General features: G+C 37.8%; 1 pseudogene; it reads right to left on the bottom strand.

The window, feature by feature from the left end:
• Nucleotides 1-1,831: 1,831 nt before the first annotated feature.
• Nucleotides 1,832-7,362, bottom strand: LOC124879314 (annotated as a pseudogene).
• Between the last annotated feature and the right edge of the window lie 1,676 nt (nt 7,363-9,038).

Raw genomic sequence — 9,038 nt, 5'->3', positions numbered from 1 at the left:
GGATAGAAAGAAAAACAGGTGATCAATTGTTTCTATGGTCAATTTACAAAATTCACATGCATCAACTTCAAATTTTAACCATTACTTTACAGACTCAGCAACAGGATGTATTTGGTATAATATTTTAATTGAGTTTCCCTGACCTGAGGGGAAATGGGCTATTTTATGTACTGCCTCTCTGTGCCTCAAATCTCAAAAAATTAATTAAATAATCTCATAATAGACAAAGCCAGATCTAAGAGAACCTGGTCACAATGTTGGAAGTGAAACGGAGTTAACGACAGCGTTAAGGTCTAATTGTTTTTTTTATTTTATTTTCCACTTTTAAGACCAAATGCATAACGTTCAAACTAAAATCAAAGTGTAAAGTTTAAATTTAGAATTTCACAAATAAAATCAGTATATCCCAGATAAAGTCTAACAAAAATGTCACCATACTGTTTTAACATTTAAAGTGAACTTAATTACAAACGTCAAACAGAACCAGCGCTGCTCAATGAACCCGCAGTAATATTGATTTGTACAAAATTTCTGGTTTCCAGAGCTGCTGCCATTTTACTGGATAATAAGTACTTTTGTGTTATTTGTAGTATTTGTATAAAGAAAATGAAATGATGCAATGTGATTCTTCTGAGAAAGAAAGACTCCAACACAAGTTTAATCAATGTTTCAACTTTATTTTGATATTTCTCTGAACTTTCCTGGGTTTCAGTTTTTTAATTTCATGTTGCTCAACTTTGGCTGGCTTGATGAAGATGGCTTAGCATTTGCCCAGGTTAGGATTTGTTTTGTAAATTTAAGTTTTTTCCCTCTCCAAGTCTTTCATGTGCCCTTTAAACCAAATACAGCAATCTATGTCCCTTTGCCATTTTTTGTGCGATTGACTCTAAAGTAAAAGGCTTTTTTAAATACATCACCATTCCAACTAGGTTTCTTTTTTTTTACGCTTCTTTGTTGAAATCCTTTCAAAACTGTTTGTTTTGTCTTCCATGAGAAGAGGATGTATTTTTTGGACTGTAACTCTACCAGTTGTTAATAGGGTGAAGAAAATCTATTTACATAAATAGGATATCTAGGATTGATAAATCTGACATTTAATGGGGTTAGAATTTGAGAAAATTCATGAAAATTTCATAAGACAGGGATAGATGTAACATGCAAAAACGAAATATGTAGAACGTTAATCTTCCAAATAGTATTTTTGTGTGTCCCTTGAGTTCAGATGGAACAATTTATTTACAAACAACTTCCCACAAAATACAGCTAATATAACTAATCAGTAAAGATGCTGCTCCAAAAATAAATTTGTAAAAAAAATCTTAATTTTGTCCTCTTAAAAAAGGAGAAGAAAATGACATAAATTGCCAAGAATAGAGTTGGAAAAGTTTAAAAAATAATGCCTGACACCTAATTTATCAAGCTTTATTAACTTTTAGGTCTTCAAAGGTGCCCTATTGATAGGGTACTTTTTATACACACCCCAGATAAAAAAAAAAGGCAAAAGTTACGTCCCCTGAAGCACAAGATCCCCAAGGTTGGGGCTGGTTTTCTTCAGATGGGGCAGGGAAGCTGGTTAGAGGCTGCAAAAAACCTGAGACTGGGGCAGTATCGCCTTTCACGAAGATAACCCAAAACATGCAGCCAGATCTACAATGGGATGATTTAGATCAGGGTCAGTATGGGAAAAAACTATTTCTGCATCTTATTCTAAAAAGTATTTACTTGTTTTTCTACTGATGTTCTGCATCATGATTTTGACTCCAGATGCTTCTTTTTTTTACATCTTGGTTGCAGGATGACATTTATATAAAGCCAATAATTACAATCTCAATTAAAATTTTACAAAAATGCATTTATTTGAGTGAAATGTTAAACACCTTTACCAGAAGTAACTCAGGATATAAGACAGTCCAGCATCACCACAGCTTGCCTTATTTTACAACTTAAAACTGATGATCTGAGTTTGATAAAAGCTCGTAAATATGAACGTTTCCTCTGATAGTGGAACATTTTACAGAAATAAACATATAAATTACAGAAAAATTAAAACACAACTATTACTCAGTCAGAACAATGAAGAAATGGGGGGGAGGGAGTGGACAACATCTGAACAATTTTAACGCATTAACAATTTTAAAAGAAATGTCAATACAGTTCAGATATAATAAGTTTAAATGATAAAAAGCAGTAAAATTGCCATTTAATATATCAGAGACCAGCTACAGTTTGGTTTACATGATTTGTGGAGGTTTAGATAATAAAACCAGTCTCACAGGTCCAGACGGTTATAAAAACTGCTGGAAAAATCTTGAAATTTCAGTCTAAAAAATAAATTATTTTGAAATGGAAAATTGCTCCGTAATGAGCAACAAGGATAAATAAAATAAGGCTTAAAAAGATTAAAGAAAAAAAAAAAGTTGAAATCATTTTTTGTGAGAAAAATTTGGATTTTAGGGTCTTGTACAAATATTTTTAGGATAACAGTTAATTGAATAAAACAATTGACATACAAACAATATTATTGAATCATTCATCAAAACCTGTATCTAAACTTTTCTTTGTATTCAAAAATTTGTTAAAAAAAAAATAGAAATAATAATTATTCTGCAGGTCTTAATAAAGCTTTCAACTAATTCATAAGCAGCTAATGGTTACCTATATTTGGAACCATGTTGTTGGTTATTTTAGTGATTATTTATTCAAAATGCACTGATCACAGGTTTTATGGCTATTTTCTGATCTCTGATTTTCTAAAGCTCTGGAATATTTCTGCATAAGCTACAATAAAAAGTTTATTGTAGAGTAAATGTGACACAAGCTGGCTCTCTTTGCTTCACAGAAAATCTACAAATCCAGTAAAATCGTGCAGGTTCAGGGACAGAGCAATCTGCACAAATTTAACTAAACTAAAGGGCAATAGCAGCATATCGTCTTAAAAAAAACTAATTGTAACTCACTATTGTTTTTTGCACATATTAAATTACAGAACTGCACTCTTTTAAATAAAAAAAAAAGATCTATTCAAAATAACTAGCAGTGGACAACTTATTATTTCAGCGAAAAGTGTAACATTATTACAATATTTATGTGTTCTAACTAAACAGGATCCATAAAAAGCATTTATGCTGAGATTGATTAATTATTTACTGTATGTTAGAACGAGAGGCGATGTCACACTGTGTTTGTGAGAGAAAGCAGTCAGTGTTACCCAGCTCTGCAGTTAAGTATTTTGGGCATTTTGAATAGTAATAGGTGTGATTAGATTTGCTGCCAGCAGTCCCTGTGTGTATTCCCTGTAGAGTAAGTAGACCCTGACCTTAATTATGAGATCTGCAAAAGACTACCAGCGTTTCCAAACCCAACACCTTTCTTGATATTTAAACCTGGACTTTTCCAAGGGATTAAACTGAGTTAGTTTGCAGGAAGAGATTATGCCTTCCTGTTATCTGCTGACGTCTCCCACTCTGCTTCAATTAAGTAGCAGCCAAAATAAACAGCGGATATGAGAAAAATAAAACCTCCTTTCTAGAAGCTCTGTGTACGTTTTTTGCTTCTTGTGACTTCCTTCTTAAACAGCTCACTTATACAAAGAATAGCACACTGAGTCTTGGTCATTCAGTAACAACATAAGATGCTTATTTTACAACTGGCTCACCCCTGATCAGGGACAGTCCTGCCTAAAATCGGTTAATTCAGTCACCATCTGGTTTCTTGGTTCATTTCCATTTTTTGATTATCAAATGTGAGACATCTGCTAAAAACACAAGTAGACAATATTTTGAGTAAAATCTTTAAAGTAAACATTGAAAACTTGCAAAATATTTAGATTACTACAGAAAAACAGAAAATAATTCAGCAAGAAGAGATTAATGCAGTCAGTCAGGAGTGTTTTTGAAGTTTTTCTTCTTGGTTTTAGTTTAAATACATTGTGTGAACTTTAAAGCTAATTATTTTGCACCGCTACGAAGGTTCTGGCTTCACATTACATGTTTGTTTTGAAGTATGAAAAGCAGGAAGCTCTGTCCCATATGTGATAGCAGACTTCCTGTTTTGTAAAGTTTTTCAAGGATCAAACAGGAAAGAGAGCTTGGTCGTTTATGTAGCATCTGAACTGGTTTAAAATAAATCTGAATAAACATCACCACGTAAAATCTTCCCAGCAGAACTGGCAGCCTGGAGGAGCTGGTCCGACTGTCCACCTGCCTCATCATGCAGTTCACAGCTGAATGAATTCAGGTCGGACCTCTTCCTCCTGCTGCTGCTTTGGATTTGACATCACAGCCGAATCCCTGGTGGCCCGTTCCCCCAAGTGGACCTTCATGTGCGACTCCAGCGAGCGTTTTTCCTGGTAGCTCTTTCCGCACATGTGGCAGCTGAAGGGTTTCTCGCCGGTGTGCGTCAGCATGTGCCTCTTCAGGTCGATCTTCTGCACAAAGCCCTTTCTGCAGACCTGGCAGTCGAACACCTTGTCCTTCTTGTGGAACCGCTCGTGCGTCTCAAGTGAGATCTTCTGGCGAAACGTTTTCCCACAGAGGCTGCAGATGAACGGCTTCTCGCCAGTGTGGATCCTCATATGGGAGTCCAGGTTGCCAATCTGCCTGAAGGTCTTGCCGCAGACCTTGCAGGGGAACGGCTTCTCTCCTGTGTGGATCCTCTTGTGCACATCCAGATGTTGGCTCATGGTGAACTTCTTCCCGCATATTTCACAGGGATAAATCCTGGGCTTCCCCCCTGTGTGGCTCTTGATGTGCCTCTTAAGGACAGTGTTTTCAATGAAAGTCTTTCCACAGAACTCGCAAATGTATGGCCTCTCATCGCCGTGCAGCTTCAGGTGTCTCTCCAGAGAGCTTTTCCTGGGGAAATCCTTGCAACACTCTTTGCACCTGAAAGGCTTTTGACCAGTATGTGTCCTCATGTGGATCTCCATGTCCCTGAAGTTGTCTCCGCAGATATCACAGACCTTGCTTATTTCTCTGTGACTCTGGATGTGGAGCTGCAGGCTCTCTGAGGACTCGGCCCGCTCTCCACAAACACCACAAAGAAGGTCAGGGTGGTTTAAATGTGTCTCTGTGTGCCGCAGTAAGTTGCCTTTATTGTGAAAAGAATTTCCACAGACCTTGCAGGAGTGCGAAGGGGTCAAACTCGGTTTCCTGCGTTTGCTCCTTTCATTTGGCTGGTTGTGGGTCCGAGTGTGCCACCTCAGCTCTGAGCTTGTTAAGAAGCCTGTTCCACAGACTTTGCACTCGAATGCCATCTGGCCATTGTTGGTATCCATGTCTTGCTCTGGTGGAATGATGTTGCAGACGTCTTTAGAGCACTTTTCTTCCATATGAGTTCGCAGGTGAGTCACCATGTTACCTTTCTGGCTGAAGCTTTTGGCGCAGAGGTGGCAGTTAAAGGGTTTCTCACCGGTGTGCAGCCTCACGTGCGTCTCCATTGCTCGGATCGAGGGGAACTTCTTGCCACAGAGGTTGCAGGTCCTGCAGCTGTCACGATGAGTTTGAAGATGCTGTTTTAGGTCGTCGCTGGACTCCAAACTTTCCGCGCACACTCCGCACCGACACTCCTCTTCCTTGGTGTGTTTCTCCACGTGTTTAATTAAAAGGCCTTTGCTTAGAAAGGATTTCCCACAGACTTTGCAGCTGTGAGATGTTTCATCTGCAGCAGCGGTATGGTCGTCCTCCTGCTCTGCTGTGTCATCGTCTAGTAAGACTGCTTGGTGGTCGAGTCTGGCAGCAATCTCCGGTCTGGAAGCAGAAGCAGGCAATCGTTCCTCCACTGAGATGCCAACAGACTGACTCCTAACACCAACAGCCAGACACAATTCTGCAAAGAAAATAAACAACATATTCATTTGCTTCAGTCAATACTAAGAAAACCAGCTGACACAAGAGCAACAAATCTTTTGCATTTGGTCTGTAGTGATTATATAAAGTGCCTCCTAAAAATATTCACACCACTATGAACATTTTGCATTTGGTCATGGTACAGCACCAAATTTCTTTTGTATGTAATTATTTCTAATGTAATACACCAACACAAAGTAGCACATATTTGTGAAATTAAGAAAAAGATTCTACATGTTTTTCAAAATTTTTAACAAACACAAATCTTAATCTAGAAATCTTAATGATACTGGATATTTGTATTCAACCCCATTAACTTTGATACATGTAAATAAAATCCAGTGCAAACCATTGTAATTTAGTCTCAGCGCAATTAAGCTGTTAAATCTACGAAGATGTGACCTTTGACTAGAACTGAAAGGTCAGGCAAGGTGAGCAATAATCCAGGAATCAGCCAAGAGGCTCACGGTAACTCTGTGGGAGCTGCTGAGATCCGCAGAACATTTTCTGTTTCTTTTTTAATTAAAATCCCTGAACATTTTTTTGCTCCGCTTCAAAACTAGGCATTATCTTGTGTCGGTATATCACATAACATCCAAAGAAAATACCCTGATGTTTGTGATTGTAAATGTGACAAAATGTGGTGAACTATTAAAGGGTATTAACACTTTTGCTGTATAGGTGTTAGAAGTTTGATTTTCTGCTTTGTTGCGCAGAAGATTCAGTATTTTATGACCACATAATAGCCAATAATAATTAAACAAACCCTTTTTAACTCATGAGATTAATTGCAAGAGGTACAATGATAAAAGAGGTAAAAACATAATAGACAAATATGTTAAACATTGTTAGAAGAACTGGTGAAGTTACAGATAGTTTTAATGTTGTAACTTTCAGTATTTTTACTAGAGTTGCAAAGTTTTCTGGTGACTTTTTTTCTGCCTCCCATCCCATCCTGAGCTATTACCTTAAATCTATTTATACACACTGCATAACATGGCTGGAAGCTCCATAAATCCACATTAAGTGGATCCTTCCTTTATGTGTTCAACAGGAGTTTTTAGGTTGTAATTTATAAGGGATGAGCTTACAGACCTTTTCGCTCTTCCCCACGGCCTCCTCTCCGTCTCTCGCCGGGCTCCAGCGTCCCTCTTTCGGCCGCTTTGCGCGCTTCAAACGCGGTGAGGATTAGCTCCACGGCCGCAGCGATCCGCGTCATTACGAGCTCCCGCAGCTCCCCCAGCTCCGCCTGGCCGTGCTCCTCCAGCAGCCTGAAGATTTCCGAAGCTGCCGCCGCCAATTGCTGCTCTATAGAGGCCTTCAGGCTGTTGCTTCCTGACCGCTTTTGGGACATTTTTAGTTGTTTTCCAACGGAACAAAAGAGCAAAATGTAAACAGAACGATGAACTTCCGGGACGGACCTGACGTCATCTCCAGGGTGACAGGGAGACGTTGTTGTTCAACTATGTGCTGACTGCTCAGTAAACCGTAAATCTGCCGACATATTACGTAATTACGTGAGTTTAGCGATGAATTTTAACATTTTATGTTTTAATTTTGTCTGTTGTCTAAATGCTATGTTTATTTTTTCGGTGTTACGCCGATTTAAACACTTGAACCAAACTCCCTTAGGAAAACGTCGTGTTTTGTTTAATTCAATCATATGAAGAGTTACTTACAGTTAAAAACATTGCCTTACATTTCCTCATATTTAAGGATATCCTCTGGTAAATTCGGCATATTATTAACGCATCAGTAAACGTGTGTTAGTATAACTCTGGATAAAAAAAATGTTGTTTTCTATTTATAGATGCGCCAGTAGGCCTATTAGTAGCGCCGTATGACAAAACAAACTATTTCAGCCAATTCAAATCTGACACGAAGAACATGTGTGCAGCTTATAATGACGACAGCTACATTGCAAATTTAAAAAAAGGATATTTTCCCTTATCAATTAATGTCAGTGAATAGACTTGTAGTAGTCCTTTTATTCAGACAAAAAGTCCCACTCTTTGCTGCAGAATATGTTTACCTCATTAAAAACAGCAACAGAGAATATTCTGCTTTGAAACAAAAAGGAAAACAATGGAATATAGATACCTAGAAATATGATCTAAGAGACTATTTGGTTTTTCTTCAGGTAAATCAGACATGATTTGTTGAACTGCTGCTTTTACAGTAATCCAAATCCATATTGTACATCGTTCTGGTTTTTATTTATTGTAGACCAGTAGCTGAATCATCCCCAGATAAGGTTTTTGACTTTCCAGGCAAGATATGTCCTGGCTGGGCTATTTGGAGGGGGTGGATTTAAAGGAGGGAACAGAAATCTTCACAACACTGGATGTGAAACAAGCTTTAAAGACTGTCAACACATTGTAATGTCAGCTATAGTATTTAATCAAATTAAAGAGTAATGACAGTGTTAGTAAAATCACATCATATCTTCATAAATCTTTTATGTCTCTTGTTAGCATCTTGTTAGCTGCTTTAGAAATGTGCACATTTGGATTTATTTGATGCTTTGTCTACTTTTCTGATATTATTTGTTGTTTTACATTTGTTATTGGAGTTATTTATCCTTGAAGTAAGCATTTTTCATTCTTTTTGACTTCAACCAAACTAAGCAACGATCAATTGCGCCAATCCTCTAAGAAAACAGTGTCCGTTTGCGGATCCATAATGAGGAAACTGTTTGCAAAAACCCAGAGTAAACAAAACTGAATCAACAGCTCCTAATTGCTTTAACACCAGGCTGGATGTCAGCAACAGCTCTGAAGAGGGTCATCAATGCTGTGTACTTCAATCTACAGTGCTATGAAAAAGTTTAGTCCATACAGATTTCTTCTCTTTTTGTTTTTGTCACACTTAAATTTCAGGTCATCAAATCAATTTCAATTTTGGATAATGATAAACTGATTAAATACAAGACGTAGTTTTCAAATCATGAATTCATTTATTAAGGGAAAAAAGCCATCGAAACCAACCTGGCCCTCAGGAAAAAAGGTAATTGCCCCCTAACCCTAATAACTAGTTGTGCCACCCTCAGCGACATGAACTGACATTATGAGTTTGCGATAACTGGCTTAAAGTCTTTAACATCACCGCTGAGGAATGTTGGCCCACTCTGCTTTGCAGAATGTTTAATTCAGCCACGTTGAAGGGTTTTTGAGGCGTGTTTAAGGTCATCCT

Source organism: Girardinichthys multiradiatus, chromosome 13 (genome assembly GCF_021462225.1).
Source record: "Girardinichthys multiradiatus isolate DD_20200921_A chromosome 13, DD_fGirMul_XY1, whole genome shotgun sequence".
NCBI lineage: Eukaryota > Metazoa > Chordata > Actinopteri > Cyprinodontiformes > Goodeidae > Girardinichthys > Girardinichthys multiradiatus.
Note: the sequence above shows the minus strand (reverse complement) of the source record. Positions and strands in the feature narration are given on the sequence as shown.